The sequence below is a fragment of the Hemicordylus capensis genome, chromosome 2 (genome assembly GCF_027244095.1).
Source record: "Hemicordylus capensis ecotype Gifberg chromosome 2, rHemCap1.1.pri, whole genome shotgun sequence".
NCBI classification, from domain to species: Eukaryota; Metazoa; Chordata; class Lepidosauria; order Squamata; family Cordylidae; genus Hemicordylus; species Hemicordylus capensis.
Window position 1 is genome coordinate 317626622 of NC_069658.1, and position 25978 is coordinate 317652599.

Here is a 25978-nt window from a genome sequence, read left to right on the forward strand (position 1 = left end):
CTTTGCCTGTATGGTGAAGAAACAGTTAAAAAAGAAAGAAATGGGGCTGAGCTTAGTCTGAGAGGGAAAAGAATATTTTTCATTGTCAAGAACTATTTTGTATAGCAAAAGCCCTTTATAGAACTCATTCGCTGTCTCATATTTATGTTCTGAAAACTAAAGCAAGCAAATAAATGAAAATACATTTAAATATCAAAGAGTATGCATATCACATTGAAGGGAAGTTCTATAATGATATAATATGATACTATATAATAAGACACTATATAATAAAAGTTATTTTTGCAATAACTTAATATAAAAGTAAAATAACTTGGGAGAGGGACACACCTACCCTTTTAGCCGATCGGGTCCTTTGTGACTGAGTATAGTAAACTTACTTGTCTGTGAGTTAATTCCAAATAGCCAGAAAAGAGTAAGTCATGGATTATTTTCAATAGAGGAAAATAAGGTTCTGTAACAAAAAATGACAGTCTTTAAAATCACTTCTGTGGAGTAAGAAGGAGGGCTGTGTCAGCATTCTTTCCACAGAGTAAGAGGTAAAATCCTGGAGACCGGTTGGTATACAAAATAATGTTAAATGTTCAGTTGATCTTGTTTAACTAGTACTGAAGCAGATCCAGCTCCATCTGTTAATCAAGTTGCTCTTATTGTTTTTACTGAACTGACTGCAGCTTAGTAACTGCAACTTTATTGCAGCTTCATGCAATAAAGGCTTAAGGAAAGTCATGTGCTTTTTATTTAGTTTAGCATTCTAATGGGAGACAAAGAAGCCGTCTTCCGTTTCAGAAGTATGTAGCTGAAACTTGCACATTCCATTTTGTTTACACTGCTTTGTGTAGTAAAACATTGCATTGTACTTCGATACATACTGGAAATTCAAGCTCTTAGTTTGCATATAATTTTTTAAGCATTAATTGCTTACTAGATCTGCTTTCTGCTGACAAATTTGAGATACTTCCTCAGCTTTAAAAATATACTTGCATTTTTAGAAATCTGTTTAGCATTCCTGCCTTTAACCTTGTAGAAAGCACTATGATGAATATTCACTGAAAGTATAGCTTCGGATAGAAGCAGCCTTATATATGAAGGCAGTTCATTAAATATGAAGTATATTCTCATTATTGCATATCTGTTAAAATGAAAGGGGGGAAACCCCTCATTGTTATACACACAGGCACTGATGAAGATAAACAAGACTAAGATTTGCAAACGTTTGTATTGTTAAGGAATATAACAATTAAAACTGTTCGTGTATTTACTGATGTTATGTTGTATCTTCCTTTTGGTGACCTAGAAAAGGTATCAGCTGAGAATAATTTAAATTGGAGTTTAAAAAAAAATCTTGAAGCTATGAGGTTGTAGACTGTTTATTGCCACCACAAAAGCCAGAGTTCAGACACCAGCTGTTTGTTCTGGAACTCCATCTCAGCTGGAGGTGGATACTTCAGTTTAGTAAATCTGTTGACTTCTAATCTGCGCTTATGGTGCTCCATTTTTAAAATATTTATATTTATATTTATTTGTTTGTTTGTACACTACCCCAAACTTCTGTCTCTGGGCTTACAGCAACATAAAACAAATTAAGGCAGAAATTAAAACCTTAAAACAATTTGAAACCCCAAGTCTAGTTAAAAAGCTTGGGTGAATATATGTATTTTTACATACTTTTAAAAAGGGGAGGCTCTTATTTCATCAGGGAGTGAATTCCAGAGTCTCCAGGTGACTCAAATTGAAATATGAATCTGTTTTGAACATAACTGTTTCCCCTTAATAATTTGTGCAGATTGGGAATAATTGTAATTTAAAATCTAAGTATCTCATAGTGCAGTTGTAAGCATGTTTATTCAAAAGTAACTCCCACAAAGTCCACTGGGGCTTACTCCTAAGTAAGTGTGCATACGACAAATATGAATATGACGTATTTATTTATTTGTATTACATTTATATACTGCCCCATCCAATCAGCTCTGGACAACATTATCAATCCTCCTCATCTCACTGCACCATCCTATCTAACACTTGACTTTAAACTCTCTGAGCACTACTGGAAGAAAATAAATGTATAGTGTATAGTTGGCATGCACTCAAAATCCATATGTAACAGATAAATATGGCTTGGTGGGCTATTTGTTCTGACAGATTTCCTCTCCAGAATACATGCATAAAGTTGCAGAGTACATATGAAATCATATATATGTAAATTTGAGCCTTGATTCAGCTAAATTAAATTATGACAAAGTCCTGTTCAAAGCAATGGGTCTTGAATTAGTTGTGACTAACTTGCACCATTGGTTTCAATGGAACTTAGTCATTACTAGCTTTATACTAGATCAAGATAATCTAGTATATGTAGTCAATGGATGACATGATCCACAAGCCCTGTGGAGGTAGTAGTGCTTGTGGTGCCACCCAATCTGTAGAGACTAGGCGGTAGTGCTAGAAGCACTACCATTATCTTTTCCCATTGTCATGATTGAGAAAAAGCACGGGAATGCATCTAGCACTACCATACCAACTCTACTAGGGAGATGCAAATTGATTCAGGTACAAATTGATTTGTACCTGAATCTAGCTGATTCGGGTGATTTGCAGACAAAACAAATCACCTCTGTGGTCCATTGGCTGGATTTGGGTACAAATCGAATCGTGCCTGATTCGATTCGAATTGATTTGAGATTCTGATCCCTCCTACTAATTCCCTCAGAGTCCCAGCTTTCGTTTTTTTTTTTTTAAAGCTAAGCTCTAGCCCTTGTAGAAGTGGAGTTGAGTTCTCCCTATGAGAATTCATTACACACCTTCATTTCTTCTACTCATTTTGACTGTCTTTTCGACAGTGTCAACTGCCATGTGCCAACTACACGCCACTCCCGCCTGCAAGGTAGTAGGGTACTACTCAGTTTATGTTCTAGGATTTTTTTCCAAGTGTTTAGGCTTTTTGGTGTCTAATAACCCTTCCTCATAATGAATCCCTATAAGGTTTCACTACACACCACAATCTAAACACCTCAAAAATTCCTAAAATATAAACTGAGTACCTGGTGGCTTGTGGGGTAGTTGGAACATGGGATGCCACTAATTCCCCACCCCCTACCTGCAAAGCAGTGGGGTCAAAATGAACAGAAGAAATTAAGGTGTGTAATGAAGACACCAAAGAATCTAAACACTTCAAAAATAACTAAAAAATAAACCAAGTGCCCCAGTGTATGTGTGTGTGAGGGAGTGTTGGCGGGGTGTAGCTGACACATGGCAGTTGACAGTTTACACTGTCCAATGATAGTCAAAATGAACTGAAGAAGTGAAGGCGTATAATGAACCCTCATAGGGATTCATTATGATGAAAAGTTATTAGACACCAAATAATTAAACATTTCAATATTCCTAAAAATTAAAATGAGTACCCCACTGCCTTGTGGGGTTTGTGTGGTGTAGTTGGCACATGGCAGTTGACAATTGGCACTGTCTAGTGACAGTCAAAATGAACAGAAGAAATGAAGGTGTGCAATGAATTCTCATAGGGATTCATTATGAGGAAAAGTTATTATATACCAAAGAATCCAAACACTTGCAAAATAATGACTGCACATTTTGCTCTGTCTCCACTTCTACAATGACTAGAGCTTAGCTTCTTCTTTTTTAAATGAAAGCTGGGGATCCATTTTAGGGTTAGGATATGGCAACTTTGAATCCACATTGTTTCCTATGGTGGAAATCTTCAAAATAAGTAAAAACAGATTTGAATACAAAACAAATCAGGGGTGATTTGTTTTGGGCACAAATTGAATTTAAAACATTGATTTGTGCACATCCCTAATCTCTACAGCTGAGCTGCTACCTTACTGTCTCCAAATGGCATACGGATGATGTCAATCATTGCCATCTGTTCCTTACGTTTTTGTGTACTATTTTCTTGCAAGGACCAGAGAGTAAAGTAATGAGTGATAACAGTTACGGTTGGACAGAAAATTCAATTGGAAAGAACTGAATCGAAACCTTTCTCTTCTGTCCTGTTTTCCATCTCTAATTAATAATTGCAGCTTTATCTGTCTTGCTGCTTTCCTTCTGCAGATATATACCGCCCCATTCAATCACCACAATAACAAAAACAAAACCCATGAATTGGCCATTTTAAAAACAATCAATACAAAACAATTTGAAAAACAGTTTAAAACGATTAACAAATAAAACAGTTTAAAAACCCTGGAAAGCCAGGCCAAACAGATAAGTTTTAAGGGCTCTCTTGAAGGCCAACAATAAACTCAAACTACAGATTTCTGGTGGGAGCACATTCCACAACCCAGGAGCAGCTACAGAGAAGATCCGCCTCTGAGTCACCTCCAGGCTGACCAGTGGTAATTGGAAATTGACTTCCTCAGATGACCGTAACATGCGGTGGGGATCATCCAGAAGAAGGCACTCTCTAAGGCAGGGGTGGGGAACCTTGGCCCTTCAGCTGTTTTTGAACTACAACTCCCATCATCCCCAGGCTGGGGATGATGGGAGTTGTAGTTCAAAAACAGCTGGTGGGCCAAGGTTCCCCACCCCTGCTATAAGGTAACCTGGACCTAAGCAATTCAGTGCTTTAAAGGTAATATAAACAGCATTTTACATTTCCCCCAGAAACACATCGGCAGCCAGTGCAACTGTTTTAAAACAGGCATAATATGCAGAGGTAAAGGTAAAGTGTGCTGTCAAATCGGTGTCGACTCCTGGCAACCATAGAGCCCTGTGGTTTTTCTTTGGTAGAATACAGGAGGAGTTTACCATTACCATCTCCCGCGCAGTGAGATGATGCCTTTCAGCATTTTCCTATATAACTTCTGCCCGATATAGGTGTTCCCCATAGTCTGGGAAACATACCGGTGGGGATTTGAACTGGCAACCTCATGCTTGCTAGGCAAGTCATTTCCCTCTGCGCCATTAGCTGGCTAATATACAGAGGTACACTTAGGTAATTTTGGAGCCTGGACCTAAAGGCCTTTGGAGCCATCCCACGCCCCGCTGCAAGTTATGCACCATTCCCCTATACACACAGTGACACACACAGTATTTTTAACACATGGGTTCTTGAGGGCACAAACAGGAACTGGACTCACAAGAATGTAAGAATATAGAAGAGGTTTATTTATGTAAATATGCATTAGCAGAAACATTTCAACATGCAACTTAACATATTCCCATCCCACATATTCCTTTCCCCACTCCACCCCTCTGTCTCTAAAACACAGGTCATAATCACACTTGACAACCTGGCGCAGTGTCGGCCAGTGGTAACCAGACCACCCAGGATAAACTATTACTGCCTGTAGGGAGGCATTTAGGGAGCAAATGCCATTTCCTGATGAGGATGACCAGGAGAAGTAGATTTGGGTGTCATCAGCATACTGATAACTGCCAGCACCAAATTTCCTGATGACCTCACCCAGCGGTTTCATGTAGATATTAAAAAGCATTGGTGACAGAATGGAGCCCTGAGGGACTCCATATAACAGCTCCTGTTTTGAGGAGCAACTGTCACCAATCTCCACCATTTGGAATCTACCCGAAAGATAGGAGCGGAACCACAGCAAAGCAGTGCTCCCTATCCCCAACTCTCCCACATGATTCATAAGGATACCATGATCGATGGTACTGAACGCAGCTGATATATCCAAAAGAACCAGCAGAGTCGCACTCCTTTTGTCGATTCCCCAGTAAAGGTCATCCATCAGGCCGACTAAGGCTGTCTCAACCCCATAGCCAGCTTTAAAGCCAGTTTGAAATGGGTCTAGATAATCAGTTTCCTCCAAAACTGGCTCGAGCTGGTTGGCCACCACCCTCTCAATCATCTTGCCCAACCAAGGGAGTCACACTCTTTCTGTCAATTCCCTGGTAAAGGTCATCCATCAGGCTGACCAAGGCTGTCTCAACCCCATAGACAGCTCTAAGGTCAGTGTAAAATGGGTCTAGATAATTAATCAGTTTCCTCCAAAACCACCTGGAGGTGGTCAGCCACTTCTTTCTTAATCACCTTGCCGAACCATGGGAGACTGGAGACTGGTCTATAGCCATCCATCGCTAAGGAATACAGGGAAGCAGTCTAACCACTACCTCCTCCAAAAGGAGGCACACTATCCTCCCTCAGCAATGCAATGTTATTAACTGGGTCACCTCCAAAAATCTCACTGCTAGTTAGAAGCAGCTAAGTCGAGCAAGGGAACAAGTGGTAGGCCATACTGCCCCATGCAGCCCGTCCACATCTGCAGGAATCACTGATTGAAATTGATCCAATCTAATACTGCAAGAGGGATTGCTGGACACCTCCTCCATAGATCTTGCAGAAATATGTTTGCTACTTTTTAACAAAAGTTCCCAAAGCTCTTTACATAGATATAAATAAAGATGGTCCCCTGTCCCCAAAGGGCCCACAGTCTGAAAATGAAACATAAGATAGGCACCAGCAACAGCCACAGGAGGGATATTGTCCTGGGGATGGATAGGGCCAGTTGCTTTCCCCAGCCGCAAAGCCAGCTGAACGGCAGCCTGAATCTGGCACTGCAGGTCCCTCCAGTTACACCCCGTGTGTGTGATGTCACGTGCTCGGGGGTGTGGCTCGGGTTCTGGGGGAGCCCAGAGTGATCTGCTTCCTCCTTCCTCCGTCCAGGCTGCCGAGAGCCCAAGTGAACTCTCTGTTATTTCAGGCAGTGGCGGCTGCCTGATAACATCCTGTTGGGCAGCTGGCACTACCTGAAATGACAAACTGAGAGCTCGCTCGGGCTCTCGGCAGCCCAGGTCATGCCCTCTTTGTGCATGACACCCGGGCTGCTGAGAGCCTGAGTGAGAGCTCAGCGTGTCATTTTACACAGCGCTGGTTGCCTGATAGGACGTTTCCTCCTTTTTCTCCTTTTCTGGAGAGAAAGGGGAAAATGTCCTATCGGGCAATGCCTGAAATGACAAGCAGAGAGCTCGCTCTCGGCAACTGGGCATGGGGGGGTGGGAGTTCCTCTGAGTCATGCCCCCCCCCTTGCAGGCTTCAGTGGCCCTTTTCATTGGTGGCCTGGGTTCTTTGAACTCGTTTGCACAGTGGTGGCTACACCCCTAGCTCTCTCCCTCCAAAATAAATAGAATCGTCACTTTTTAAAAGGTGCCTCTTTGTTCAATTAGCATAGGAGTTGCACCTTTAGTCATTGGCCTAGTTTTGTAGTTTATGTTGGGCTATGTGTGAGAGGATTTTCTTTCTGTCATCATTACAAATTTAGTGGGTTTTTGAGAGTCTTGTCATATTATGCCATTCTTTTAGCTCAACTGAATTTACAGAAAATAAAAAATGTGGTGTTTAAATCTAGTAGTGAACCAAATCATTTGGGTTTGCTGCAGAAATTAGCTTTGACAGTGTCATAACAGCAAACTGTTAAAATTTTGTTTCCTTAGAAGTTGGCAAGTAGACAACTAGTGAGTAAGAAAGCTCTTCCCCTAGGATTTAGAGGCAGCATGTTGTGATTAGTGGACTGCTGTTTAAGGGAAATGATTCCCCACCTATTCTGCTTTATCTGTTTAAATGTTTATGGAAGAAGCCAAAGCTGCCCCTTTACTATTTAGTTATTGGTTCAATGACTGGGTGTCAGTGTGCTGCAAGAGAATGGCTAGTGTGTAAATAAACCAATTGCATCTGTGAATTACAAAAGATGCAGGACTCCTCAAGTCAAGCTCCGCAGGACTGACGAAACTTTGTTGTGTTTCTGCACTGGATGCAACTCAGTTATTCAATTACTCCAGATATAGAGACACAGCAGAACTACCTGTCTGCAGAGGGAGGCTGCAGCAGCATTAATATAAGAGAGATTTCACATGTTGATATTTAAATGCAAAAGCTTCATCAGTAGCTACTTGGATACTATGTTATGCAACCTAACTTGTAAAAGAGACAAGTTGTGTGAGAAGATGCACCTTAACCACTGGATCACTGCCTGGAGAACAGGGATCACTGCAAATACAGAAGCTGGCCTTCCCTGCACTAGATGATCTATTTGAGCCCTTTCAGTCTTGATCTGACTGAGGTACCTTATTTTGATGGGTGAGGAGATCTTCTCTTCTTCTCCTTTCCCACCCCATGCAATAAAGATAGGAGAAGAAGTGTTGCTATTTCAGAGGATGTGGGGAATGGGAATGCTGGAGTATCCACCCCAATGCTGTGGACCCTAGAACAGTGGACAGATGAAGATACCTCTCTACCAGCGAGGGCTGCAGCTCAGTTCTAGAATATCTGCCTTACATACAGAAGATACCAGATTCAATCCCTGGCAACTGGCACTTGGTGTAGACCAGGGCTGCACAACTTAAGCCCTCCAGGTGTTTTTGGACTACAGCTCTCATACTCCCCAGCTAAAGTGGCCAGTGGTCAGTGATTATGGGAGCTGTAGTCCAAAGTCTGCAAGAGGGCCAAAATTGTGCAATCCTGGTGTAGACAGTACTGAAGTAGATGGGCCAATTGTCTTGCTCAGTATAAGGCACCTTCATATGTTCCTGTGTTTAGCTTTCAACGCTAAAGTGGCAAAGCAGCTGGTTCTGCTAGTATATAGTGCTAAGTGGGAAACGATATGCTTTGGACTGGGACCATCAAAATTGTATTTTCCTGGTGAGAATTACTTTGCAGATGCTCAACACAAAAACCAGAGTAACAAGTGTGTATTGACTAGATGCATGTGTGAATCACCCATTATATTGGCTGCTTTGTTAGTAAAAGCTTTTCTCCATACCTGTTAATGGCTTGAACTATGCTTCTTATCTGAAAGTGCTAAAGCTGGGAATTCCAGAAATATAATGAATTTACTTGCTAGGTTGGTGGCATGGGGACAATATGTACTGCTCTGATGGAAGGCTGAAATAAAATCAAAATAATAGATTCTACTTTAAGTGTATATTTTTACTTTAAATGATGTAATGGTTCTTTTTCACTCTGCTCTTTCTCTTGGCTCCATATAGGATGGCAATTTCACAAAGTGGTAACTGCATTTACCCTATCCACAGGTGGGATGTGATTCCCTCCTCTGAACCTCCTTGTAGTCTGCTGCTGCAGGAGATACTCAGGATCTTCCTCCTCCTTGTGGATTTCCTTCCTCTTTGTCTCTCTCTGTCTAAATAGCTGCTGAGGGTTGGGTTTACAAAGCTTGTATTTAATTAAGAGACATCTTTGGCTACAGTTCCGAAAGACCTTGCACAGATGTACAGGAAACAGCAAGTACAAATGCCTTTGGCTTACTGAATACCTATCTCAACCCATATAGAATTTTTGTATTTCCTCTGTCTTGGATATCTGTCAGTATTTAGTCCAAAATCTTTGCAAAGCTTTTTGTTGACGTCATTGAGATTGTATGACTGGATATTTAAGTATTTGTACAATATCCAGCATTGAACAAGGAGGAACAAAAGACTGAAGCTGCAGGTCTCCAGGGCATTTTGCAGATTACATGCGGCAGTGTATTCACAACGTATGTGCTCCATATTGCCTGTGTTTCCTCATCCGTGTTGCCACATTGTCAGCAGGGTGCCATTCACATTTCCCATGCCTTGATTCAAATTTTAATTATGTGTTTTTGCCCTACAACACTGTAAATGTGATGCAGGAATGTAGCTGTATTTTTCCGTTGTAGGGAGCGTTTCCCCACATTTTATGCATTGTAGTGTTTTGCAGCATGGAAGGTTCTTTGCCCCCTACTCCCATGCTTGCTTCCTCCGTGCTCTCGCTGCAGGGAGAGAAACAGGAAGGGAGAAAACTTGGCTTTCCCCTCCTTTTCTCCCCACAGATCCAAAACCACAAACCTCCCTCCTCCTCCACTTGCTTCCAACATAACTTGAGCTTGTCAACACAGAAAGGGAGCAGAGAGCAGCTGAGCAGATTTCTGAATCCAATCCTTTTCCGTGCACTTTTTAGTGAGGAAGCCCATTGAACTCAAGCATTTACTTCTGTGCAATCCCACTTGCTTAAGAGCCTTCCCCTCTCTTATAACTTTAAAAACGGTAGCCAAGACACATTTGTTCACCCAGACTTTTAATTAGATACTGTTTTAATTGTTTGATTTTAATAGTTTTAACATTTTAAATTTTAAATTGTAATGTTTTAACATTTTTATTTGTTGTTTTTATTGTTTTGTTGTAAACTGCCTAGAGATTTGCATTTTGGGTGGTATACCAATATGTTAAACAAATAAATACTACAAGGCAAAGGGCAGGGAGAAAGAACAATCACTTACTTAAAAGGGACCGCACTGAACTGAATCATGATTCATTTACTTCTGTGCAATCCCATAACCCTCACTGGTGGAGTGATCACCTCTCCTCCGCCTCTTCCCTCCTATTTATTTATTTAACTGGAAGTGTGCCACTGTCATCATCCCTACTGGGAAGCAGCAAGGGCAACGGTTGGGAGGAGAAAGGCACCTGACCGCCGCTGCAAGGCTTCCCGGCTCTAGCGAGGCTCAGTCTGGGGCACCGACTGAGGAGGAGTAGTGGAGGCTGCTTCTACGGCCACCTCCAGCAGCCCTGGTCGGGGAGCTGAGGGGCCGCTGCCATGGGAGAGAGCGCCCACCTGGGCATGCCAGTTGCTCTCTTCCCCCCTTCCAGGCTCGCCACAGGATTCCCTTTCGCTCCCCCATTAAAAAAAAAATCTATATAATTAATTCTCCAAAACTGGATGCATGGAGATGTGGCAGAAAAGAGGCGATTGGCTAACAGAGAGTGCGCGAGAGTTCCAGCATTGAAGTGGAGAGAAATACTGGCGGTGGTGAGGAGGCGGGCGGGTGAAGAGGTGGGTGGATGGCGGGCAAAGCCCCGCTGAGAGGAGGAGGTGGCGGGGAGAAATTATGGCGGCGGCGAGGAGGTGGGCAGACGGTGGGTGGCTGGCAGGCGAAGCCTCGCCATCTGGGAGGAGAAGGTGGGAGGCGGCGGTGGGACAGCCAGGCCCTGGCCCACTCGCCAGGGTGAGGTGGCGGTGGCAGGCCTTAACCCCTGCTGCACGGAGGAAGTGGCGGCGGGCCAGCCTAGCCTGGCTGGCAGGAGGCGGCAGCAGAACAGCCTGGCCCAGTGGGATGGTGGCGGGGGGAGCAGCTGGTCAGCTGGCTAGCCAGAAAGCTGGACATACTGGCATATAGTGGGGGACGTCTGGGCCCAACTAGAGGCGCAGATGCTCTGTGTCCAGACCCAATAGTATTTTTTAAAAATCATATCACACACACTCCATTGGCCCAAATGGAGCAGGAGGAGGGGCAGATAACTGCGTTTCAATGAGAAAATGGACACTCCTGTCTGCAAAAGACGTTTCAGTGGAAGGAAAATATGAATGGCCACCAGCTTACAGTGAAGCATTAAACAATCCTCTACTCTTGTTTTGCAATGGTTGCACTATTTTGTCACAATTTGCAACACATTAACCGTTGCAAATCTTGTAGTCTGGAAAATGCTCTGGGGGTGCCTCCCCCGCCGTCCCTGCTGGCTGCTCACTTGGGCCCAGTGCCAACATGCTATCCAATCTGAGCAAGAACAGTCAACCCCTTTAAGGCAGGAGGCAGGCCTGCTTGTGTTGGCATGGGGCAGCATGGCCACATCATTAGGAAAAAGCAGCCTGGTGGCAGGCACAGGCAGGGGAGAGGCTGCCTTCAACTTCACTATGCCCCTAACATAAACATATAAATTCACATTCTGATTTCCCAAATGCACTTCAGTATTCACTCCAAAGTATATGTGCTGACATCTTCCCCCCATATTTGACTTTCAGTTGAGAATTTTAGAAAATAATAAAAAGAAACTGTTTTCACTTATGTTTTCCAATGGAATATTAATACATAATAAGTAGTTCCTAAAACTGAAAAACTTCCTTTAAATGTAAACATGTTGTATTTGTATCCATATAGCTTCTGAAGTATTTCAGGATGAAAACACTCCTATAAGTTGTTGTAAAATGTCCACATGTGCTGGTATGAATCCCACCCACCTCTTTTCTGAATGTGGATATTGGGGTTATAGAATGCTTTAGAAAACACATCTGTAGGACATATTTTGCTTGCTATTTTCCTCTCAAGACAGTTTGCTAAGAGGAATGGAGCATTGAGATCTGCAAAAAAAAAAAAAAAGTATGCCAGTATACTCAGGTGAACAACCCATGACCCATAGATATCCCTTAGGCTGGCATTGAGAGAAATGTAAGATACTCAAGATACTTATGCGGGTGTCTAGGCCAACCACTGACCAAGGGAGCTCCTCCATCACAAAAGACTGCTCATTAATTATTTGTCCTGATGGATCATCAATTCCATATAGTTTTGGGAAGATTGCTCCCACACAATCTTCTGCTTTCTTACATAAGTCAGAGCCTCTGGATGGGACGGTTTATAAATGATATATAATAATATAATATAATATAATAATATTTAATAAGTAAGATGTTGTAAGCTGTTGTTTCTGTTAATTATTTTTACACTTTTGGGGTATAGTTGGAGCCTGAAAAATTGATGGCTCTTATGGAACTTGGTGCATTCTATACAGAAGACCAGGAGAGCTAATTTTTCCCCACCCCACCCTCGAACTCCTTTGCTCCTATGTCTTCTCTTTCTTGCTTGACTTGTTTGCTATCACAGCTGTCTATATATCTCACCCCTTTCCCTCAGGTCTATTTTTGAACCATATGGGGGTGAGCGGTCCAGGAAACTGGCTGGCCTACCAGCTTCACTGGACAAGAGAAGGGGATAAAATCACTGGATATGTTTCATGCATATGGAATCAGCTAAGTTTTCTCCTTTCCCATGCTTGCTACATAGTGTAGGAACTTAGCATCAAATAATGATTTCACTTCTGGCAACCAGTGCTATATTTTAAGTGGATATTGTATGCATATGGAAGTTTGCAAATCCACTGGGAGACATGCTCTTTTACACATATAGTGGCCTGTAGGGGGCACTTTCCAAAATGGCCCTGCAACGTTATCGCAAAAGTCTCTCAGCAAGTTTTAGAACATAAATGCTGTAAATGTGCTTCTCTTCAAACTCCTCATGTGGCCAGCAATAATCCCAATAGTTTTTTCTTCTTCCAATTTTAACTTAATGCATAGGATTTTTAATGCTGTGGTGTGCCAAAAAGTCATATTGCCTGTAGGACACACTATTAAGCAATATATCCCTTTCTTTAAACTCCACCCACCACCCACAACCACCACTAAATATCAAAGTTGGTAAACTAAAAACTTTATGTTTCAGATGAGAGTTAAATGTTTTCAATTTTCACTTGTGTTGAAAAATGCAAGTTAAGGTGCCCATCTTAACTTCTTTGCCATTTATAGGCTGCATTTGCACGTAACATGGAACTGTGGGTCAGGGAGACTACAGAGAGGAGGGGGAACTGACTGTGTGGGCTTCCTTCTTGCTTGAAGGACAGACCACACAGCCAATCATGCATGGGGAGATGAAGGAGCTTCCTCCTTCAACTCCAGTCGGACTGAATGAAGCTTCCAGTGCTGCATTCAGATGTAATGGCAGCAGACTGAAACCCCAGTTATGAGCAATGAAACTCAATATAAATAGAGGGTTCAAATTTGAGTCTGCTGAGTGCAACCTCGGGTCACTGGACAAACGGGACCAGAGTTGCATTCATTCAGACATAACGGTAAGGAAACCTCTGGCCCATGCAACTCAGGTTCCTCATTGCGTGCGAATGCGGCCATACTGTAAAAACGTTGTGCAGTCTCTTATATTGTGCTGTTTTAGAAATTGAACTCTGTGACCTACATCGCGTCTTGACCTTTAAGCTGGACATTGTCTGGTAAGGATGCATCTAGGCAGAAATTCAACAGGTACAGCTTCCCTGAAGAATTTCTGCTTGATGCATCTCTACAAGGCACAGTGTCTATATAGTAAATGTCCAGTCAGAAATTCGACAAGCCTCCAAAACTTGTGTGTCTGGGTGGTTTACAACAAAGGCCCTCGGTCTAAATCTTTAGTTCTTAATCTAGGGTTCATGGACTCCTTGGGGGTCCATGAAGTATATCCAGGCGGTCCATGGAAATTTAAATATATAATTAAAGTTAGCTCCTTAAAAACATTGGCTCACACCCTCACTAATGGTATAGAGGTGCAGTGTGCAAAGTGAATCTGCACTGTTTAGTAATGCAGAGCTGCACTGGATGCATGGGGAAGTTGAGTTTTGCCAATCTTCACTCCCCCTAGAAGCACACTGGGAGTGGGTCTCTGAGAATCGCACAGCCATACAACTGACATTTGGCAAACAGACAACATAAAGATAGAACAAAACAGTAGACAGTGCATGTTAAAGAAAAATATCAAGGTAAAAAGTGAATACAAAGATATCCATTTTAGTTGTGGAGGCAGATGTGAGAAAATTGAAGATTAGTGAAGCAATGTACATAGAACAGATGTGTCCTACTATAAATGTAAAAGAGGAAGTGAGGGAAGCAATGAAATTCATTGGTTATTGAGAGAGGGTGTGCATTTTCACTCTCTCCCCTTTTATTATTATACATTGGGGTTTTTGTAACCGGATTGGTTGACATTGGTACTGTAACAGGATTGGCTAATTGCTGTCAGTTTTGCTTAGTCATGATGCTGAGTTATTGTATTTAGAGCACGTTTCAACCACTAGTGGAGGTCCAACTTTGCCCCCCCCCCCGCTGTTTTTGGACTATACTTCCCATAGCCTCCAGCCACAGTGGCCAATAGCCAGGGATTATGGGAGTTGTAGGCCAACATCTGAAGGAGGGCCAAAGTTGAGCAGGCCTGCACTAGTGTATAGCACCAAAGTCGATGTGACACACTGAAACATCTGCTAACTTTTAACATCTGTTTTATGTTTTTATTTATGTATTAAAGAGGTCTTTGAGAAAGCATGTGGCATCTGGAAGATGCATATCACATCATCGTTAGACTGTCACAACCCCTAAAGAGCATGGACGTATAGAGCAGAGGGAGGGGATTTACATTTTTATGAATTATGCTTTATTTGGCTTAACTCTGAATAGATTAGCTGCTGCCCCCCTTTTTAAACGTTCTCAAACATTTTATAACAATTTATATTTTGCAACAACATGCCCAAATTGCCCCCCACCCCGCCCCCATACCCCCCCAAGAAAGAAGAGGAAGGGGAAAGAAAGAAAATCAGAAGAGGAAAAAAGGAAGAGAAGAAGGGAGAATCACCATTTCACTAGAAGATGTGGATAGAAGGATACTTATTCTAAGAAAAGATTAAGAAAGTTTCCCCAAATTTCAGACCATTTATCCAATTTATTTACTTTTAAGAGGGCCCATTTTTCATGTGCCGCAAGCTTAAGCAGATCCTGTACCCAATCCTTGCACCGAGGGGGATTGGGAAATTTCCACAGCCTCAATATCTACCTCTTGGCAACCAGCAGGCTCCACCAAAGCCATTGTTTAGAGCTGTATTTTAGTCCCCAGCTGGTTGGAATAAACCCCAACACTGCATTTTGATCCTTCAGTGCAAGAAATGAATCCAGCACTAAGTTAATTCGCATAGTGACCTCTCTCCAGAAGCCTTGCACTATGGAACATTCCCAGAACATATGTGTTAAATTGGCCTGTGGATTATTGCATCTCCAACAGTTAGTATTTGAGGACATTTTTAACTGCATAAGGTATAAAGGAGTCCAGTAGGCTCTGAAAATAATATTCTGCTGGATGAGGCGCAATTTAAGATCCAATGTACTGCATTGAACACTACTTAAAATATTTTGCCATTGCTCCATTTTGCCATTGGTGACAGTTTATCAGAAAGTTCCAAGTTCCATTTGTCCCTAAGTAAATCTAACCCAGGGTCAATGTCTCTATGCACACTGGCATATAGGTACTTATTTAGTTTTGGGAGAGAGGCCATCTTAATGACAAGCCCAAAGATAGCTGGAGTTGCTGGGGTCGCCAAGACGTCTGGACTGAATTGAGCCGATATGGTATGTCTCAGTTGCATATATTGCCAGGCACATGCCGGTGGTAGATGGAACTCCCCTTGCAGGAGTGCAAAGGCTTTGTAGCTATCATTTACATTTTTCAGCTGTGATAACCGGTAAATCCCTTTATCAATCCAATGTTTCCACAAAATTGGTTGTTTGCCTATTAATATATATGGGTTACCCCACAGTATCATATCCATGTGGGCATAGGGATCGAAGTTTAGTTGCCTTGCCAGTTCCTTCCAGGTGTGTCGGGCTGCTAGTATAGTAGGGGATTGGTAGTGGGGATGTTTAAGATATCTGGAGCCAAGTGCTTCCCATCCCTCCAAGGGTTTCAGTTCTGGTAGCTCCACTTGAGCCCATTCTGGCCTTTCCCCATCTGGGTTGGCATGCCAATGGATAGCTTGTGCAATTAAAAACGTGTTATGGTACAATCTAAGACTCACTAGGTTGAAGACCCCTTTGTCTGCAGCCAACTGGAGTTTATTAAAAGCAACCCGAGGCCTGCCATTACCCCAGAGGAACCTCCTCACAGTTCTGTCAATTTCTCTAAAGTATCTGAGGAATAAGCAACGGAAGCCTTCTTAAAGTATAAATACATCTGGACATAACATTCATTTTTACTACAGATATCTTACCCCACAAACTCAGCGGAAGGTCAGCCCAGCGGAGGAAGTCTATCTTAATCTGTGAAAGTATTTTATCTAAGTTAGTTTTGACAATTAGATTAGGTTGTTTAGTAATTAGAATACCTAAGTATTTCACGGAGTCTGTTTTCCAAGTAAAGGGCCAGGGCATATCCCTATGAAAGAAGGGCAATTTCCCAATGGACATGGCCTCGGATTTGTGCCAATTAATTTTGTATCCAGAGAGGTCCCCAATTTGGTATAGTAATTCCATAAGTTTGGGGACAGATTCCTGTGGTTTGGAAAGAAACAAGAGGGTGTCATCTGCATATAATGCAATTTTATGTTCTTGTCCATCTACCTCGATCCCCTTAATACCTGCATTTTGCCTCACTGCGCAAGCCAGAGGTTCAAGGGCCAAGTCGAAGAGCAATGGAGATAAGGGACAGCCCTGTCTGACCCAGCACTGAAAGGAGATGGGTCCCGTCTGTTGGCCGTTAGTATTGATCCTAGCTGAAGGCATTTTATAGATTGTCCGCACCCAATTCATGAAAGAGTTAGGGAATCTGAATTCCTCAAGAGTTGTCAAGAGGAAGTCTCTATGTACTTTATCAAAGGCCCTTTCAGTATCAAGGGACAGCAGCAGAGCCTGGTCGGTCCTACGGGATGTAATGTGGATAAGATTATGAACCAGGCATATGTTATCTGCTGCCTGCCACTTAGGGATAAAGCCAACCTGTCCTGGATGTATAATTGTATGTACACAGCATTAAGAAGGGTTGCCAAGATTGTAGCAAAGATTTTGACATCAACATTCAGTAATGATATTGGTCTATAATTTTCACATTGCTGCGGGTCCCTTTGTGGTTTTGGTATAAGAGACACATTTGCTACATACATCGTTTTAGGCAATTGATGTGTATTTGCAGCTTCGGTGGCCACCTCAGCCAGTAGTGGGGCTAGGTTATCAGAGAATGTTTTGTACCAATCAGATGGGTACCCATCCTTGCCTGGGGCCTTTCCAGGTTTAATTTTTTTAATTGCTTCCTGGATTTCAGCCAAGGATATAGGTGCAGCAAGATGTGTGGCTTGTGTATCAGTCAGGGTCGGAATCTGAATTTTATCTAGGAAGTGTTGGATCTCTTCACACCCATAGGAGGGGACATGATTACATAGTGCTAAGTAAAAATGTTCAAATGCTGTGTTAATTGCCTTATTATCAGTATGTAAATGCCCATTACTGTCTTTGATGCCTGCTATATGGGAGCAATTTTTGTATTTGTTTGATTCTAAAGGCCAGCAGTTTGCCAGCTTTTTCTTCTGATTCCCATTACGTTTGCCTTGAGCAAGCTAGAAGGAAGTCAGCCTGCCTGGCATGTAATAGATTCACTTCATATTGTAGCTTCGGAAGACTAGAGTAGGAACGAGGGGCTGGGCTGGTATTGTATTGCAACCAAGCCGCTTTGAGTTTCTCTTCCAATTCTTTAATGTTCTTGAGCAGTTCCTTTTTTATATATGAGGCAAAGGCTATAATTCTGCCTCGTAAGTAAGCCTTAAGGGTATCCCAAAGAAGTGCCAAGCTAGTTTCAGGTTTTCTATTAAACTTCAAAAACTCTTGAATTTCAGATCCAATCATTGTAATGAATTTGGGGTCCTTTAACATGGATGTATTTAGTCTCCAATGTTTCTGCTTCAGGTCTCCACTGTCTATCAATTGTATTTTTAATACCACAGGTGCATGATCCGAGATAATGAGTGGACCAATATCACATGCAATTACCTGTTTCCCCAGAATTGGGGACAAGAGTCAGAAGTCAATCCTAGAGCTTGTCTTATGAGATTTTGATAAAAAAGTAAGTCCCTGTCTTTGGGGTGTAGTAATCTCCATACATCATAGAGGCTAAGGTCCTTTATAAAACTATTTAACAGAACACATGATTTAGATAACACAGAATGCCCTGTGCTCCTGTCCATTAGGGGATTCAGAACCTTGTTGAAGTCTCCTCCATAAATTAAGTTACTGTTCTCCCTTGCAAGAAGCTCAGCGTGTAAAGCTGTAAAAAAGGAGAGGCAATCTTCATTGGGGGCATACACATTAGCCAAAAGGATGGTTTGGGGCCCAGTCTGGGCTTCCACAATGATAAATCTTCCTAGGGGATCTGCCTCTACATTAAGGAGGTTGAACATGATGCGCTTATGAACTAGGATTGCCACCCCTCTTGACTTGGAAGAGGACCCCGCCCCCAAAACATCGCTCACCCAGCTCCGTTTAAGCCTGTGTGAATGTTTTCTGCCATATGTGTTTCTTGTAGGAACACCACATCTACATTTTGTCTCTTTAAATACCTAAGAATTTGGGTTCTTTTTTGTGGTGTTCCTAGTCCCTTAACATTGAAGGTAATTAAATTCATATGTCCTGCCATAAGAAAATTTTAAGGACATACATTGCCCGAGAATCTATAGCTCTAGCACTTAATATTCTAGACCCAGCTGGTCTCTTTCGCAGGCTCACCCTTCCTGAGCTTGAATTATTAAGGCCCATGACCTGGAGTCCCACAGCTGACGCCAGAGGACAAATTTCATTCGGGAAGTTCTGTTCCAGTGCATCAGCGGGGGTGGGGTGTGTGTCCTTGTATACCATCCAAAACAGGTCTTCATCAAAACTCAACATAAGTACATTAGAAAAAAGAATGAAAAACATTTGATTCGAGCTCCTGTAAAACACAATGTTTGTCGGGTTAGCCGTTCTAGCATTTGTAGGTGTGAAAGCAATGGTGAGAAAGGTGGTTATGAGACAGTAAAGTGGGGAAATGAAAAATAGCAAAAAGTAGAGAATTGGATAGAAGCAAAAGAAAAGTGAGGAAAACATTATTAACTTTTCCAGAAGGGCCAGCTATGGGGCAAATTCCCAGTTACCACCCACCCACCCCCATCCCACATCCAGTACAAAACTAACATACAACAACTCCAAACTTGGAATCACCTTCACCCTCCTAGTAATCTAGAGCTCTTGCTTCCACCCACTCGCTGCAAAGGCCAGTACATGGTAGTTATCCAGGAGTAGTCTCTGTTCTTGCCATCGTTCTTGCCATCAAGGCCCGACAACAGCCGAATCTCCAGGGTTAGTGACTTGCGTCTTCACAGAAGTAGTCTTGGAAAGACCCCCTCTGAACTGTACATGCACACACAGTGTCCAGATATTTCCAACAGAACAAGTCTCTCCCCGCCCAGAGGTGAAAAACATAAGATCGAACATTATGCTCATGGCAGGATATTGGTTGACCACTCCTGGGTATTCAGCAGCCCCTGACCTATTGAACATTCTGTAAGCTCCCTTGGAGCCTCCAGCACGTGCCTAAACGGTACTCAAAGTTAGCACTTTAAGCCTAAGAGGAAGAAAGAAAAACCCACATCTCAAACTCGAGAAGAAATAGGACACATCAGACTCCTTGTAAAGAGAGAAAGGAAAATTTGCTTGCGAGAAACCCTATGTAAATAAGAGTCAGCCGTTTTCTTGCAAACTCTGCAGGAAAGCTTCAACTTGGGCCGGGTCGCTGTAGCGATGCATTCTGCCTTCCTGGATGCAGCAAAGAATGGCAGGACATTCTTTGGCAGGTTACATTCTTTTCTCTAGCCCAAATCCTGCAGCATTGAAATTTCTTCCTTTGATCCACGACTGCCTTTGGGAAATCATGAAATAGATAGATCCGACCGTTATCTGGGCCCCATCGAAGAGAACCTTTCTCTCTGGCCCTTGCTAAGAGATCTTCTTTGGTTGTAAATCTCAGCAGTTTGAAAATGATGGCCCAAGGTGGAGCACCTACTGCTGGGGTGGACCCCAGGGCTCTATGAGCTCTCTCAGTCTCAAGGTTGTAGTTGTTGGTGAGGTCCAAGGCTTGACGTAGTAAAGTGGTGACAAAGTCAATCATATTGCAGTCTCCTGAGCCTTCTTTCACCCCTACTAAACGCAGATTGTTTCTTCAGTTGCGACCCTCCAGATCAATCAGCTTATCTCTAAAAGATGCCAGTTCACGATTGGTTTGTAGGAAAGAGGCCTCCGTAATGGAGGCTCTATCCTCTACTGCCGAGATCCGTTCCTCAGTTTCTTGTTCCCTGGAAGTGAGCTGTTCCATGGAGGTCCGGATTTCTCCTATCTCTGCCTTAATCGCCTCCTGACCCATTTTTATGCTTTTGGTGTCACTTGCCACTTCTTTAAGAAGGGAGAAGAGGGCTTTGGTATCTACCCCTTCCTCAGCCGTGCTGTCTGAGTTTGACATCTTGGGGACTGCTTTAGTCCCACTTTTGGGGACTCCGTTACATTTACTTCTTGATTCCAGGTTGCTGCTCTCTTTCCTTCTGTTCTATTCTTGCTCTGCTATTAAGAATGGCTGAGGGGAGGGTGTTGATGATTTATTGTAACCTGTTTTAGATATTTAAATTTGTAGACTAAGCCAATTCCTCCTCTGTAATTCTATATTGCCCACTTAAAACAATGCAAAATGATCCTTCTCTTTTTGTCCTCTTCCGTTGGGCTCTCACTTCTCAAGGAGTTATTCAAGAGAAAAAGCAAAGGCAGGGGAGGACCCCCCCTCCAAAGACTGATTTTGAGACGGCAAAGGAGCTTTACTTGATCTCTTCCACCTCAAATCCCCACAACTGTTATTCTGCCACGTGGCGTGGCCCTCCTTCCTCTGTCTCTCCAAGTATGCAAATCTGCACCTTCCCACTCTCTCATGATGAAGCAAGCTCTTTTGCTTCAAAAGTAGGGAGGGAAGGCAACTCCCCATAAAGGACCCACAGTGTCAAGGGGTCCCCATAAGGGGTTGCCTTGCTCCCCAGTTGCCAGCATGCATCCTCTGATACAGCAGGGGGGATGTTGAAGGGTGGCATCCTGGAAATTGGGGGATGGGGAGTGAGGCAACTCTTCATAAAGGATCCACAGTCAGAGGTTCCCTGTAGAAAGTTGACTGGCTCCATGGTTTCCAGCATGGAGCTGAGCTAGAGAAAATTTCTCTGTGACTCGGCAATGAGACTGCATGCTAGAAACTGGTGGATTGGAAAGCAGAGCAATCCCCCATGAGGTACCTTCTGACCCTTTGTGTCCTTGCCCCGCTTGCCTGTCCCCTGATTTCCAGCATGCAGCCCCTGAAAACTACCCACAAAGCTAAGTCAGAGAGAAATTCTCTCAGCAGGGGGAGGATTGAAGGGCAATATCCTGAAAAGAGAGCCAGCATAGCATAGTGGCTAGAGTGTTGGACTAGGACAGGGAAGACCCGGGTTTGAATCCCATGAAACTCACTGGGTGACTCTGGGCCAGTCATGTATCTCTCAGCCTGACCTACCTCACAGGGTTGTTGTGAGGATAAACATAACCATGTACTCTGAGATCCTCAGAGGAAAAAGTGGGATACAAATGTAAAAATAAATAAAATTAAAATAAAATCAGGGGATTGAGCAGCAAGGAGGACCCTCTGACTCTGTGTGTTTCTCATGGTGTTTGGCCTTATTCCCCTCATCCCCCAATTTCTAACATGCAGCCCCTCAAAACTACCCACAGAATGTTAGAAAAAATGTCAGGAATTATGCACAATTTGACCAACCAGCAATTGTAGAGGGAGGGGTGTGTGTTGTTCCTTCGGACAATGTCTCTGTTTGATCCAGTAGTATTAGAGATTAAAAATTGCCCACCATGCACAGGTGTAGTAGTTGGGCTTTTAAGGCTAGTAAGGGACTTTCACAATAACATCCTGAGGCTGTTTTGGAAAGCGCTCCTACAGGCCATTGTGTGTGTATAAGAGTGTGTCTCCTGGTGGATTTGCCAACTTACATATGCATACAACATCCACCTAAAGTATGGCACTGAATTAAAATATTTTTGTACTAAGTCCCCACACTTAGTCCCCCTCTAATGCAGTGGTCTTCACTAAATTTCTAGTGGAGGTCATCAGAGTATCCTCCCCCCTCCCGCTGCCAGGGCACACTCCCTCCCCTGGACCTTCCCCTGCAGGCCTGTGCTTGGCCCAGCATCCCCCCTGTTGCTAGGGGGAGAGGGTGCATGCTGAAGGGGAAAGCAGGTGCTGCTGCTGCTCCTCAAGGCTGCCATTGCTCAGAACTGATATCCAGGGGTGTCAAGAAGCAGGGAGGGTCAACCTCCCTGCTTCTCAGTGCCTCTGGATATCAGTTGTGAGTGGAGTCAGCCTGTGATGCCTGCCCCAGCAGTGTGTGTGTGTGGGGGGGGGGTTGTGCCACTGGGTGAACCACTGGGCCAAGCACAGGTCCACAGCAGAAGGCATGGGGAGGACGTGTGGCGCGTGCCCTCCCTAGCTCCCTCCCCAGTGAGGGTGGGTGAGGGCAGGTAAATCAGGGGCCATCAGTGGGCTGTGCAGTTAAGAACACTGCTTTCCCTTTTTTCTCCTCTTGGGCTGATTTCACACTATTAGGTCTTCTCACCAGAATAGAACTCTTTCATTCCATTCTTCTCTTCCTGCAGTCATGGCATTAAGCAATGTCTGTGATTTAGGATAGTTTCCTATTCAGTCTTGAAACAGAAGTATGATAAGATTCCCCATAATTGCCAGCTCAACAATGTAATTATCTATTGCTGTCCCTCTTTCTTTTCGCTAGCATCAGCTATTGGTTTGGATTTTCTGTTGTCTATTAGTGCTGCTTTCTTTCCCCTTGTTTTTCTTTCATCCTGAGTTTCATCCCCTCTCACGACCTTCTGTCGTTCCAACAACCTTTCAGCCTTAGAGTTTTTAAGGTCTTCCATGCATCCACTTTCCTGCTACCAGTACAATTGTGCTGTTGAATATAGAAGTTGCTATATTTTCCTGTAGGGGTATTCATGAAACTGGCAGCAGCGGTTCGGTTTAAATTTGGACCGAATCGCCAGTCCACGAACTGGTTCATTAGAACCATCCGGTGACGGGTGGTTTGTTTTGTGCTGCCGAACTGGGTCCAACCAGTTTGGCCCAGTTAGAGTGCCTTGCTTGTAAAGGAGGAGAGCTGGTCTTGTGGCAGCAAGCATGACTTGTCCCCTTTGCTAAGCAGGGTCTGCCCTGGATGCAAATGAATGGTAGATTTCATGTGTGAGCAGTGTAAGATATCCCCCTCAGGGGATGGGGCCGCATTGGGAAGAGCATCTGCATGCTTATATGCAGAGGGTTCCAAGTTCCCTCCCTGGATTCCCCAGATAGGGCTTAGAGAGATTCCTGCCTGCAGTCTTGGAGAAGCCGCTGCCAGGATGTGTAGACAATACTGAGCTAGATGAACCAATGCTCTAACTCAGTATATGGCAGCTTCCTATGTTCCTAAAGGGGAACTTGGTAAGGCCCAATAGTGAAAAGGGGAATTCACTACCTAAAAAGGGGCTCGGCGGGGGGCAGGCAAGAGGGCACCGCACTGGCTCTGGATCCGGCTCACTGGCAGTGCATTTGTGGAGGCTATTTGCATGACTGAGGGCATTTAGTCACCATGCAATTTGCCTCCATGCATTCACCAAGGCCACTGGTTCCAGCTAGTTCTGCACATCCCTAATTTCCTTTGTCATCCATAATGCTATTAATCTGTTTTTAGTTTGTTTATTCTTAAATAAATTGCATATTTGAGTACTTGAAACATGCATATCTTGTTGACCTTTTCTCCACTCTCCTCATCTCCTTCATGTCCAAATTTAAAAGATCCCTAGCCACATCTATCTCGCATGCCTTGAAAATGCATATTGATACAATCGAATGTTATGTAGGTTCACTCAACAAGTCCTACAGAATTCAAGGGGATTTGCTTCCAAGTAAGTATGTATAGGATTGCAGCCTTCAATATTTAGAACAGCTTAACAAAGCCTTTCATTTTCCTTCAAGACTGAGGGAATAAAGATTAAATTCCATTTTTCAGTACATCACTGCTTATTTCTATCTTATTTAAACAGAGGCAAAATAATTTGCGAGAAGAAATCTAGATTTCTGAATTATTTTGTACATTTATTTGTAAATGTTTCCATATACCTTTCTAACAATACATGCTTACATAAATATTGCTTGTTACCTTGATACTTGATTCTTAACTTAATCTATGTGTCTTGCTAATTGGCCTGCCTTAGCATTAGCTGCTTGTCATGAAACAGTATGCAACATGGAAATATAAAGTAAAACACAGAATTACCTTTTCTTTCTTTTTCTTTTTTGAGATGCTGGCAACTCTCTCCTATTGGAGAGAGTACTACTGTCACTGAATTGGATGTAAGCCAGTTCTGTTGATTTTGTTTTCCTATATTGTGGACAAAACACAATAATTGTGGAAGTGTTGTTGATTGTTGATAAATTGAAAGTCACTGGACTGCAGATTACATTCCATAAACACTTTTTGTCCTTTAAGGGTAACTTATCTATTAAATGCACTTGACACAGCCATAAGAAATTTTTGTGACCTTAAGTGGCGCAGCGGAGAAATGCTTGACTAACAAGCAGAAGGTTGCCAGTTCAAATCCCCACTGGTACTATATCGGGCAGCAGTGAAATAGGAAGGTGCTGAAAGGCATCATCTCATACTGCACAGTAGGAGGCAATGGTAAACCCCTCCTGTATTCTACCAAAGAAAACCACAGGGCTCTGTGGGCGCCAGGAGTTGAAATCGACTTGACGGCACACTTTAGTGGGTAAGCTAACTTATCTCCTAAGCATTTTTAGGAGTTGAATGTTGTAGTTAGTGTTACAATATTAATTATATTATTAATAGTATAAATCACCTTTTAAAATGGTGATTTTCTTTTATTTAGCAGGGGGAGAGTAACTGGCCCTATCCAATCCCAGCACAGCATCCCTTCAGTGGCTGTTGGTATCTGCCTTAAGTTACTTTTTAGAATGTGAGTCCTTTGGGGATAGGGGACTAGCTTATTTATGTATTATTTATTTTTCTATGTAAACCGCTTTGAGAACTTTGGTTGAAGAGCAGTATATAAATACCCATAGTAGTATTAAGAGTATTTTGTAATTCTGAGCTGCTGAGCAGAGACTTGAATGGCGCAATATTTATAAGATGGCAAAATGTGAATTCTGGCAGAAGCTATTGGAATAATGGACTTTAAATTATTTGAATGTAGTTGGTTGTCATAGATACATATACATTCTATATATATAATAAAGTGGTCAAACACATGTTTATAGTAAAATACCAACACTTTTTCTTAAGGTCAATCCAAATCCCTTTAAAACCAGTGACAGCTTTGCCAGTTGGCCTCCTTAAGATTCTAATGTACCTTTTTAACTTGTAGAATTTGTATACTTGCTTAGCTAAAGATACTATGCATTCTTAGCTGGGAATTTTTGTTGTTAACTGAGTGTCGTTTTTCCGTATTGTAGATAAATTTGACATATTTATTTTTAAATAAATATGTGATAAATAAATAAAATAGATT

The 25978-nt window shown here is 42.8% G+C and overlaps 2 protein-coding genes across 3 annotated transcripts in view; one reads left to right on the plus strand and one right to left on the minus strand.

Moving 5' to 3' along the window:
* The window catches only part of CENPP (centromere protein P), a 281077-nt gene that overhangs the window by 59793 nt on the left and 195306 nt on the right, over positions 1-25978 (plus strand). The gene's annotated exons all lie outside the window — the stretch shown is intronic.
* Positions 1-25978, minus strand: part of OGN (osteoglycin) — a 46039-nt gene that overhangs the window by 19748 nt on the left and 313 nt on the right. Inside the window, exons 2-3 of one of the 2 annotated variants that reach the window (XM_053301079.1) lie at positions 24727-24831; positions 381-454 (exon numbers count right to left, since the gene is read on the minus strand). The gene's annotated coding sequence lies outside the window, so the exon portion shown is untranslated. Of the gene's footprint in view, positions 1-334; positions 455-24726; positions 24832-25978 lie in introns of those variants that run through there. The other variant, XM_053301080.1, reaches the window with a different exon arrangement.